This window comes from Saccostrea cucullata, unplaced genomic scaffold (genome assembly GCF_032062105.1).
Source record: "Saccostrea cucullata isolate Sc308-1 unplaced genomic scaffold, CSIRO_AGI_Scuc_v1 ctg3511, whole genome shotgun sequence".
Taxonomy (NCBI): Eukaryota; Metazoa; Mollusca; class Bivalvia; order Ostreida; family Ostreidae; genus Saccostrea; species Saccostrea cuccullata.
This window is the reverse complement of record NW_026925935.1, coordinates 61,572-73,852: the sequence shown is the minus strand read 5'-3', so window position 1 is coordinate 73,852 and position 12,281 is coordinate 61,572. Positions and strand designations below refer to the sequence as shown.

The 12,281-nt window shown below is 30.8% G+C and overlaps 1 long non-coding RNA gene across 1 annotated transcript; it reads right to left on the bottom strand.

Moving 5' to 3' along the window:
* Positions 1–8,012: 8,012 nt before the first annotated feature.
* LOC134270106 (uncharacterized) lies at positions 8,013–10,182 on the bottom strand. The gene is made up of 4 exons (XR_009992726.1): positions 10,092–10,182; positions 8,956–9,061; positions 8,189–8,271; positions 8,013–8,112 (listed from the first exon to the last, which is right to left on the bottom strand). It is a non-coding gene; the product is annotated as an uncharacterized LOC134270106 (long non-coding RNA).
* Between the last annotated feature and the right edge of the window lie 2,099 nt (positions 10,183–12,281).

Below are 12,281 nucleotides of genomic sequence, written 5' to 3'. Positions count from 1 at the left end.
CTTTTTGTTACTGTTATATTTTCGGGGAGATTGCCAAACAACATAAATGAATTTATAACAGTTTATGTGACCACTTTTCATCACATAGCTTCATCGTGAGAAGCTGGGAAACAAGGGCTATTCGAGACACTGCATTAAGAATCAGTAAACTAGAGTGAAAATAAAAGCTTCATTAAAGCACCTGTAAAACGTCTTAAAAATCCCAAAGAAATTTTAACTGAAATATGTGACATTTACATCAACCAATGCCTGTTTTATAGACAAATAAGCAAGTGGATTTCAATGATAAAAAATTATATAATGGGCATCAAAAATGGGTGCCGTCCTTGCCAACAAAAATTACAACAACTTATGTACAATTTGCCCAATTTCAACAAATAATATCTGATGATGTATGACTGACTTTAAGACACATAGCAAATTTGATAGACATCATATCGGGAGTAGTTTACAATGTTTATAAGAAACGTTTGACGGTAAAAAAGCTTGGTACTCAAAGATCACCCTATATTTTGAAAAAATGAGTGAAAACGACAGTGTGTAGGAATGTCTTAAAAATTATTTTAAAATATCAGTAATTGTAGTTATCCTTGTTTGTTTTATATTCAAATAGATAATGGAACAAAATTCTATTGCTTAAAACACTCAACACAAAATTTACCATAAGACGTACTTGATAAAAACAGCAATGGTCCGAGAAGAGCAAAGGTATACAAGAGCACAAAGACAGATTGATATGCATTTTTAAAAAAAATATTAGTGGTACTGTTGTTCAATTTCGTATTCGGGGAGACAGTTTAATTTCGGGAGAAGTCTAGAAAGCAATTTTTTTACAAAAAAATCGAAAGGTTTACTAGAGGAAGGATCTAGAATCAGGAATCCACTTCAATAAATTTCTTCATGACAGCGTCCAAACCCGCACCCCTGAAGAGTAAAGGGGTTTTCGGGATAAAGGAAAGTTAATATTTTTTCACATTAACAATATTCGCCAGATCTTTTGACTTGTTTCTATTTCCAAACTTGAAATATCACCTTTTAGAAAGAAAAGAACAAGTCCAGGAAATCATTGGATCTGCCATTTTCCAGTATACTAAGGGTCATACCCAAAAATGAGTTCTAAATACAATCAGAAATTAGATGAAATATTTTACGGACATCTGTTTTAATCAAAAGAGATTAATAAGTAAAATCATGAATACTAAATCATTGAAAAGCGTCTTTTGCTTCTTTCCAAGCCCGATGACATTATTTATTGAACGTCCCTCGTAGTATTATATAAAAAAGCGTTGTTGAAAGTGTTTAAGGAATCTTGTTACAACAACTTAACTGCTAGGCCTTACTTGCTCTTGAAAACTTTATAAGGGGGAGGGGGGTTAACATCCATCTTTACGTAGCCAGTACATATGCCTTGATAAAATGAGACACTTCTTTGAGGTCAACGTGTCTTTTTCCTTGATCTTAACGACATTAACTTTATCATTCCTTTCATAAGGACAAGAATTTTCAAAAATAAAAGTTTCAATAAAGTAAAATCTTGAAGCGAGGGATTGTGTCAAACCAGAAGCGCTATTGATAAAGCATCTAGCCGTGTATATTGATTGATTGATTTTATATTGTTTAACGCCGAGTCGGCAATATTTCAGCCATATTCCGGCGGTCTACCCGTGTATAAAGTAAAGCAAAGGTTTATCTCATGGGTAGTATCCTCCACACGTATGAGATAAAAATGTATACTTTTAACTTTTTAACAAGAATCTGTTATTGACAATTAAAAGTGAAAAGTTTAGATAAAAGACCCAATACTGCCTGAGGACGAAACAAAAATATGGGAGAAGGTTGTTTTTGGATCGAAAAATGAAGAGACACTTCAGTGCACCATCGTCTTCTACTGCTGCAAATTTTTCGGTTTGAGAGGACACGATGAACGCAATTCTCTTGAGTGCAACCAGTCTGTCGTGGAAGAAGTCAGTCGAGGAGACATTGAGTTCACTGGAAAATAAAACAAAACTTTTAAGGGAGGATTGGCGCATAAGGAGCTTTACAACAAACAAATAAGACATTACTGCCAGCCTGGAAAGTTAAGTTCTGATTATAAATTATTGCTAGCAAGTATATTGTCTTTTTTACTTTATAGAGAATATTATATCCGCCCCCTTCATCTCGTAATGCCCCCACCAGATTTTTGAAATACCTCCCTTTTAATTTTTTTTTCTCTTACACTTACCCTAACAAAAAAATACTATAGTTAACTATAGTTTACTATAGTTAACTATAGTGATAACTTTGACACTTTGAAAAAAATTATCAAAAACTTTGACACTTTGAAAAAACTTTGGCGAAAACATTAATACTTTGAAAAACTTTGGCGAAAACTTTGACACTTTAAAAAAACTTTGGCGAAAACTTTGATACTTTGAAAAACTTTGGCGAAAACTTTGACACTTTGAAAAACTTTGGCGAAAACTTTGACACTTTGATTTACTATAGTTAACTATACTATACTATACTATATTATTGTAAACTTTAGTTAAGGTCAAGATCTAGTAAATAACTTTAGACTACTTTCTTGGTGCTAGATCCATTATGACGTCATAATCAATTTCAAGTTTCTTTTTCCCGTACTTTACATCTTTAGCAGAATTATGTAGCAAATAGGTTTTGACATGACATTCAATTTGAAATCATATGAAAAGTAAACCGGATACCTATATTAAATTTGATATTGATTTAAAGAAGAGGCCATGAACATACTAATTACCGTTTTCTGAGAGACTGTAGGCAATCTGGATGCATTTCGTATGGCGAATATGAAAAAACTCCTATATTTATGACTGGTTTTCTTAATTTTTCATTGAAGATGACAGTTTAAAATACAATTTTTCATCTTGTTTACCTTCAATTTATGCCCCGAAACACCTTATTTGACCAAGCTAAAAAATGTAAAACATCAATAAAGGAATTTATTTTTCAACTTTGATAAATCTGTAGGCACCCTTCATTTACTAGATCTTGACCTTAACTTTTGTAAACTATAGTTTTTTTTGTTAGGGTAGCCCCCCCCCCCACAACTTTCATTTTGCTTCCAATGCCAATGGAGTGTCGAGTATAGGTCTAAATTTGCAGCCCTCCACCGGCAGTACGTGGCGTTTCCATATGAGTGAAAAATCTCGAGAGGAACATTTAACAAAACACAAACAAACAAACAAACAATTCCACTACGGGACGTGGAGACTGTTTCTTCGGATGAGACCGTATAAACCGAAGTCCCCCGTAGCAGTTGGTGCTGACATGAAAAAGATCCCGCACTGCTCAATAGCCTTGAGTGTCGAGTATAGGTCTGAATTTGCAGCCCTCCACCGACAAGTGGTGGCATTTCCATGTGAGTGAAAAATCTCGAGAGGGAAGTTAACAAGCAAACAATTCCACTACAGAACGTGGAACATGGTCCTTCGGATTAAACTGTTTAAACTAGGTCACGTGTAGCAGTAGGTTCTGGCATGAAAAAGATCCCTCACTGTTCAAAGGCCGTAAGTGCCTAGTACAGGCCTAAATTTACAGCTCTCCACTAGCAAATGCTGGCAGCTCAGGGGACTTTAAGGAGGAATGCCACATCAAAATTTTAGTTCGTAGATCTTTAAGACATCCCTAATTAATTATGGTGTCAGCATTGAAAGGCCGATATTAGCTCTTGATTATTTTATATGATTTTTTTTTGTATTTTTTTCAAAGAAAATGAAAAAAAAATGATTTCTATCCCAATTAGATATTTTAGAGTTGAAAGTTTGCTGTAAATGAATGCATCATATGAACATTTAATAAAATATGTAAATAAAAGCCATATAGACTTTTGAATTTTTTAAATAAAAAATTATTTATGAAAATAAAACACACTATTTGTGAATATTTTTTAAACCTTTGGTTAAAATCTTCACAAAACCAGTCGCAACTAGGGAGAACATGTTAGTTTATCATATTTAGAAAAGAAATTGAAATGAAATCGCCAAAATTTAGAGAAATTAATTTTTTTTTTAATTTTCGGCCAATCCGGATCAAAATTAAACCGATCCCAACCAGAACTATGCAATTTTTGGAAATAAATAATATTTTTCCAAGAATACTAGTTTGATTAGATGTAATAAGGGTTAAAAAGTAATTGATCTTGACAATCAAATACATTTCTTAATTGTAAATACATGAAGGAGGCAATTAATTTTTATTTTATTAATTTTGTTTTAATTTTGATCGGGATCAGTTGAATTGTGCTGGGATTGGTCCAAATATCTATAAAAAAAATTTTCCTCAAATTTCACAATTTCATTTCAATTTCTTTTTAAAGATATCATTGACAAACATATTCTCCCTAGTTGTGACTAGTTTTGTGGAGATTTTAACCATAGGTTTAAAAAATAATCACAAATAATGTGTTTTATTTTCATTAATAATTTTTTATTAAAAAAATTAAAAAGTCTATCCAGTCTTTCTTTTTATGTTTTATTAGACATTCATATTATGAAATTATTTACAGCAAATTTTAAACCGTAAAGCACCTTATTTGCAAATAAAATATTTTTTTTATTTCTTTGAAAAAATACAAAAAAAAATCATATAAAATAATTGAGAGATAATACTTGTCTTTCAATGCTGAAACCATTGTTTAAAAGGGATGACTTAAAGATCTATAAAATAAAATATTGGTGTGGCATTCCTCCTTAACAACAAACAGACAATCAAACAAACATTTTTGTTCGACTACAGAGCAGAGCAGCACTTAGTGATCAATTTACCTGGCGTCTGACTGTCTGTCTAGCTGTCCGTCCGTCTGTCCGATTGTCACACCTTATATCTCGATAACTGCAAGAGGTATGGATTTCATATTTTGTAAATATATAGGTTGTCACAATGGCTTGTGTATATTACCATGGTTTCTGACCTAGATATCCTTGAACTTGACCTTTGACCTACTTTTTAAAATAACCAATAATGCCGATATACCACTTTTTTTATATTTGAGAGGTAAGTCTATGTTATTTAGAATGCGCACTGTTTGCCGTAAAACATTTTGAAAAATTCCAGCGTTACAGTCCACTTGACCTTTGACCTATTTTTCAAAATATACTGCGGAGGGTTAACTTTAACTAAATGTGTCTTTTGAAATCAGAGAGGCAGGTGTTTGATAATTGACTTTCATATATGTTTATGAGCTCATGACAATATACTTTGACACTGTATGAAATAGAGTAACCACAAAAACTAGAATTTGGTGCTATGAAAATACAACAGGATCGGTATTCCAAAATGGATGTTGAGGACTGATAATTGCGTATTGACAAACTGAAGTCTTCTTTGAAGGATTGTTGAAATCACGTACTTGATTAATTTATAAATAATTATTTATTACTAATAATTTTATTCAAGTTTCATTCATATCCATTTTACATGTTTTAAGCTCACAAGCCCACAAATTGAGGTCACATTGTTATAATGTAACATTGTGTATTGAGACATCAAAATACATTTAAAAGGTATTTGTTTACATTATTTGAGTTTTATTTCATTTACCAAAACATAATTCATACAGATGAATTGCTAGGACTTTAATATACATAACAACTATTTCCATTTGATTTTTTGTGGTTTCTTGCCAATTGCAGCTACCTTTTTGTCCGTTCTTTTGAAAGCAGTAGCTCTTTGCAGAGACATAGAACGGGTACAGTACAACTACTGTAACTTGTAATTTCTGTGCATTCGGACTCCTTAGCGCACGGTTGATAAAAGTATATTTCATCTGTTTGACTGCTTTGTATGTTAATAAGAGGCATTTTCATAGTCACCTTCTAAAATCTAGAATCGTGAAAGATTTATCCCACAGCAAAATTTTAACTTTTACACCGTAAATGCAGAAGAATTTTCCTTTTCATAGAAAAAATTTAATATTTAAAAAAAAAACAATACTTCATAATCTTACCCTGTAGTATGTTTTCTTTCTGCAATGTTATCCCTTTTCAGTGCTATATTTCGACAAAACCCAGATAAGTATGGTGAATGAGCAAAGAATTTTAAAATATACTCACATTTAAGAAAAAAAGTTTAAATTTTCAACTACATTGTATCAAAGAAAGCACGTTTTATATTATTTGTAAAAAACCTATGGTAGAGGCCTTAAGTAGAAACATCGTACCATTTATTGATAAATTCTCCTCTAAAACATCCACTTTGGAAACTTAAGATTATAATTCTAAAGGACATTCAGCCTGACTTTATAATGTAATATAAGCAGGGCTATGTCATCGTTCTGAGATTCGAAAATAGTAATTTTTATTGCAAAAATGAGATTCTAATTTGTTCGAAAAACCATGTGAGCATAAAAAGTGCGTTGAGTTGTATCTTAACCACAACCCCCTTTTATAAAACTGAATAAAATTTGATGATATTTTCACAGAATCTTTATTACATAATGCCACTGTGCACTTCCTTTCGTACTATTTGATCCAACGCATATTTTTGACACTTCCAGTTTAATAATATGAGGGGCGGGGGTATTATGACCGAGTTACATTATGATGGAACTGTAATTTTGGTTTCTATATATATTTACATAACAAATAAGCTGATTCTTGTGCGAGGCGGTAGTCTAGTCAGAAATCGCCGGAGCTGCAGTAGTTTGAATTTAGATTTGGCCTGCTTATATTACAAAAGAAACTATCGGATTTGATAGTTCATTATGATAATAGCCAATGAAAATTCTTAGCCAAAAGCAAATTATAGAGAGTGTTCAACTCAATCCACCTGCGCACCAAACCTAGCTAGCTTAACGTTCATTCTCAATAACATCGTCAAATTACTTATTTAGAAACATGTAGTTTAAAGGCAAAATTTTAATAAATATATTTGATTTATATAAGTCCACCTACAATATCGTTTAGTGAGCTCATTGCTCACAGTACCTCCAGTTTGATTTTATGAGTTCGATCATTGTTTATTATTGTGTCTCTTTTCCATATATATATATTAAAGCTTGATCTAACATTCATCATCTGATTTTTAATTTAACCGATATTGCAAAAAATGTAAACTTTGAATAAAATTTTTATATTTTGGAACACTAAATAAGGGATATAGAGTCAAAAGTTTTGTTTTTTTTTAGATTCAATAAAAATATTGAATATAACATTTAAAAAAAAAGATATACTACATTTATGTAGAAATCCCATTTAATTTAGTCAATACTTTGATTCTGAAGTTTCCAAAAGACCAAAATGTTTGGATCACGCATATGGAAAATACGTACTGTTTCTTTATAGACTGTTTCAGAGTAATCGAATTCTATTGAATATTCTACTCTATCACGACACACATTTTATTTCTATATATTTAGAGATGATAACTTATCTTCTCATTTTTGAAACACTTTTGTCGGAATAAATAATATCTTCATTTTGGATTTTACTGTTCTTTGTATACATTCAATCAGCAGATCAAATTGATCTACCATAGGATTTTTCTCAAATTAGAAATAAATTTATCTCTTCTTATAAAATGTTTGGATTCGGCAAATGAAGAATATGTATAAAACACATTCTGCATCATCTGCACCTTGTCATAATATGACTCGATCACGTATCTACAAATAACCAAAATATCTAATAGTATTTATGATATCTAATGGACAAACACCACTAAATGTTTTCCCATAGACTTCCATACAAACTTGAGCCCCTGTCACTCATACATATATTGAATTTCGGGCAAATGGCCTTTTTGTCGTGAAAGTTCGAGATATTGGAAAACAAAACATGACAGAAAAAATATACCGTCACGCGGCACTTTTACTTTCAATTTCCATTTGTTTACAACAAGGTGCGTTTGACACCAAATGAAAATCTCTAACCAAAGGGCACCCCTCCTTTCAAATTTTTACCTGTAACTCCTACATATCTCAAAGAAACCCAAGTCTTGATATTACATTTTTATCAACTTTATTTCACTTGTCAAATACATATCAAGTCTTTTCTCTTATTGACCAATCACGCGCCAAGTAGCATTTTCTCCTCCGCACAACTTTGGGTGTCCAAAATGTCTGCGCCCATGTATTTGTTTATGTAGGGGTTTTTCCTATAGAGTAAAAGAAACATTTATAAAAAGTGGTCAATTTAGTAAATTTAGAACACATATCCATTGCTTATCTCACCTCTTGAATATTGGGACTGACAGTCTTAGCTTAAGTACACCATTGGCTGTTACATTTCACACCCCAGTCAATCAGACCCTCATCTGTAAAACAGAAAAAATGTCAATAAATTGAAGCATTTTTCTATTTTTCTTTCAAACTTTTAAAATAAAATGATTAATCTCGCATATGTTTTGCTTGTTTTTCTTATTATCTCTAATAATTTCTCAAGGTAGATCATGTTAATCATTCAGGGTAGCAGGTACCCGTTATTAATGAAAAATGAAGAAAATCAGCAGATTTTTGTAAGAAAAAGCTGGGTTATGGAAAGAGTGAAATCTAATGTAGATTAAATAATCAATGGAAAGAAAGAGAATTATATGTAGTTCAAATGTACATAAGATTAAAAAAAAATCTATCAGCAGTGGGTTGATGGCATCAGAGAATCAAATACATCCCCACTGAAAATTTTGTAATTTTGAAGGGGGGTGACCTACATTTTAGCCAATTTTCATGGACATTTCATGGAATTGATGTTAAATATGTATATTCTCATGAAAGGCAAAGATATTCATTTGCATATCATTTCTTATTAATGACATAATTAATAAATTGATTAAATGCCAAGGGCAGATCAATCATATTGTCTGATTGAATACAGTGCTCAATTGTAAGCAAAGTGCTTAAATAACTGCAGTTCTGAAGAAATTTATTTTCTAATAATCTATCAAAAGTTCTAAATAACTTAAATATTAAGAGATTAACTAGATTTTCTAGGAAAACCATACCTTGGAACTCTTAATGAAAGCAAAGGCACCATCCTGAGAGTGTCCATGTGTTGTTCATTGTAAGAGGGGAGGGTTCATTAATCTCCTCCTTCTTGAGAATGCATCGCTGAAATACATTTTATTTTATTAAAACATACTGATAAATGCTTGTAGTAGCTTATATTATATTTTTTTTATTATTTACACCATCTTTTGAATTTTTTATAAGCATTAGTGATGAAATAGCTTTAAAATATTCATGTCTAAATAGAATTTACTGAGATAATTATTTTTAAAAATATCTAAGAAATTGAAAAAAAATAACTGCAGATAAGCATGACTCTTGTTGTTCAAATAAACCACATTTTAAAAAAATTCCTTCATTTTCCAGCATCATTAGAGTACAAAATCCACCCCCCCCTCTTTTCTGCAGAATAACAAGATTGGATATGGCAAGGAGGAAGGATATTCAGACATTTTTTTCATCATTTTTGCAATAATAATTTTGCAAATTTCTTAGATTTTCAATGTATTTTCTGCTAAGATATATTTTACAGTAATCTCAATTAAATTTCCTACTAGTAATCTCTCAGTTTTCCCCAAACTATAATTTTTATATCAAGCCAGCACTGATTACATGACTGAAATTGGCTTTGTTGCTGGATTAGACCCCTTAAGTAAAAACAAAGTAACCTAAATTACTTAACAGCAGTCTAATTTTGTTATAAATTATTCAATCAACTCTAATTTACACAAATTTGAAAGAGGATTAGTCAATCTGTTCCAATGTCTGCACTCATAAAATAAATGGATTTAAATGAATTTCTCAAACTGCGGGGGGGATATTCATATGTTCTGTGTATTGATGATGCTCATAAACATCAATTTTGTATTTTTTACAATATTCACAGTAAATTTCAGCTGAAATATTTATTTAAAATTATTTACATGTACATTTATTGAAAATATGAGAGCTAAGGCAAAAATTTTAGCATTTTTTCACCATGTGCAGCCCCCATTGTGGGCCTCAATTTACCCAAACCCTCTAAATTTTTTAAGAAATAGTAAAAACTAATTAAAATATGATCTCAATGCCAAAAAAATAGGAACTGATTGATTTTTTGGCTGTAATCAATGTTTTTCCATGAAATACATACCTATTCTATAGGACAAACACCACTAAATGTTTTCCCATAGACTTCCATACAAACTTGAGCCCCTGTCACTCATACATATATTGAATTTCGGGCAAATGACCTTTTTGTCGTGAAAGTTCGAGATATTGGAAAACAAAACATGACAGAAAAAATATACCGTCACGCGGCACTTTTACTTTCAATTTCCATTTGTTTACAACAAGGTGCGTTTGACACCAAATGAAAATCTCTAACCAAAGGGCACCCCTCCTTTCAAATTTTTACCTGTAACTCCTACATATCTCAAAGAAACCCAAGTCTTGATATTACATTTTTATCAACTTTATTTCACTTGTCAAATACATATCAAGTCTTTTCTCTTATTGACCAATCACGCGCCAAGTAGCATTTTCTCCTCCGCACAACTTTGGGTGTCCAAAATGTCTGCGCCCATGTATTTGTTTAAATGTAGGGGTTTTTCCTATAGAAGTATCATAATAACAAAAAGGGAAATGTTTATGTAATTAAAGCGTCTATATATCAGCCCCTAGAAACGAAGAATAACTCATTCTTCTTTCTCAACTTGGAAAAATAGAAAAAAAGAGTTATTTCTCCTTTTGATATGTCAATAAATTGATGAAAGTGGCCGATAGATTTTTTTCTTTATTTTTTTATTCTTTATTCGTTTGTCTTTAACTGAACCAGTCATATTTTTTTATCGAGCATTTCGAGTTATTCTTCTTCACAACAATGGCAAAATAATCTCATTGTATCAAAAAAGTTATATCAATAAGTACTAAAATAATAATTGTGTAAACATTCGTTATTGAAAGAAAAAGTTGTGATATGTTATCATTAGACACCAATACTGAAAATACTGACGCGTACAGAAAATATCAAACTATTTCATTTTAACCTAATTTGTCTTAAGGTATGGACAAATCATACATGTAGGGTCTATGCACAAGTATGTATCACTTTATTCCTTAGTTTTCCTTCGAGTATTTGCAGTCTGTTCAGTGCCCAAAACATACTCTCGTCAACTAAAAAAAGAAAGAAATCTGTGACATTTATACTCATACACAACTTTTGATGTAAAGGTGTATATATTTTTCTATTTTTTCAGCTTTTATTTAAAAAAAAACTCCAAGTGCAAATTTGTATTCCTACAGTCGCTTCTCAGTGACGTCCTGAGATGTTATTTTTAAAATTACTTCTTGTCTTATCCACTTGAATTCAATCAAGGAAGCATATCATAATTTGGTTTTTAAAATGATGTGACTTATCAATATTCGAATATGAAATATGTTAAATTTACATTCCACTTGTATTTTGCTAAGAAAGTGTATGGAAATTTGTGCTTCACTTGGGTGTTTCAAATGTTCTACGCCGTACAAGCGAACATCAGTGGTGAAAATCAGTTCAAGCTCACACTAAACAGAAAATGACGCCTGATATGACTCCTCATAGAATTATCAATTACAAAAAAAAAAAAAAAAAAAAAAAAAAAAAAAACAGGAATTTTGAAATATAAATGACATTTGCCAAAAAGAATGCTATATTATTATGATGTATTACAATTTCATTAATGAAATTTACTTGACCAATTTCATTACTGAATTTTTTTTGACCAATTTTTCAGTTTTATATTTCAAATAATTTTAATTTTAACGTTTAAGATATGTCATGATACATTTATTTTTGTTAATTCAAACTATCTGTATTTATTATGGAAATATTTTTTACGGAAATGGTTGAAATATTGAAATATGTCATAAGGAAATGTTATATGTACATGACAAAAGTCTACCCATTTTTTGAATAGCTCTTGTAAAATCCTGTTAAAAATCAAGTTTATTTTATTGATAATAACTATATCATTATAGAAAAATATGTTTTAAAAGAATGTGATATGAAATATTTGATTATACTGTTTCTGTAACTCAGTACAACCCACTTATTAAAATTTTTGTTTAATCCGGATTATTGTCTTAATTAGCTACTATGTATACGGAAAAGAGATTATGTACTGTAAAAAAAACTGAATCCAGTTGTCCTGTCATAATGGAATGTCGAAGAGCATTTGATATTGAAAAAGTGCTTCCACTTGGATTGTTATTTTATAATAAAAATCACATAGGAAAGTATTTCATTCAAAGACAAAACTCTTCATCTTCTAAACATAATTTTAAATGTATTTTTCTTTTTCTG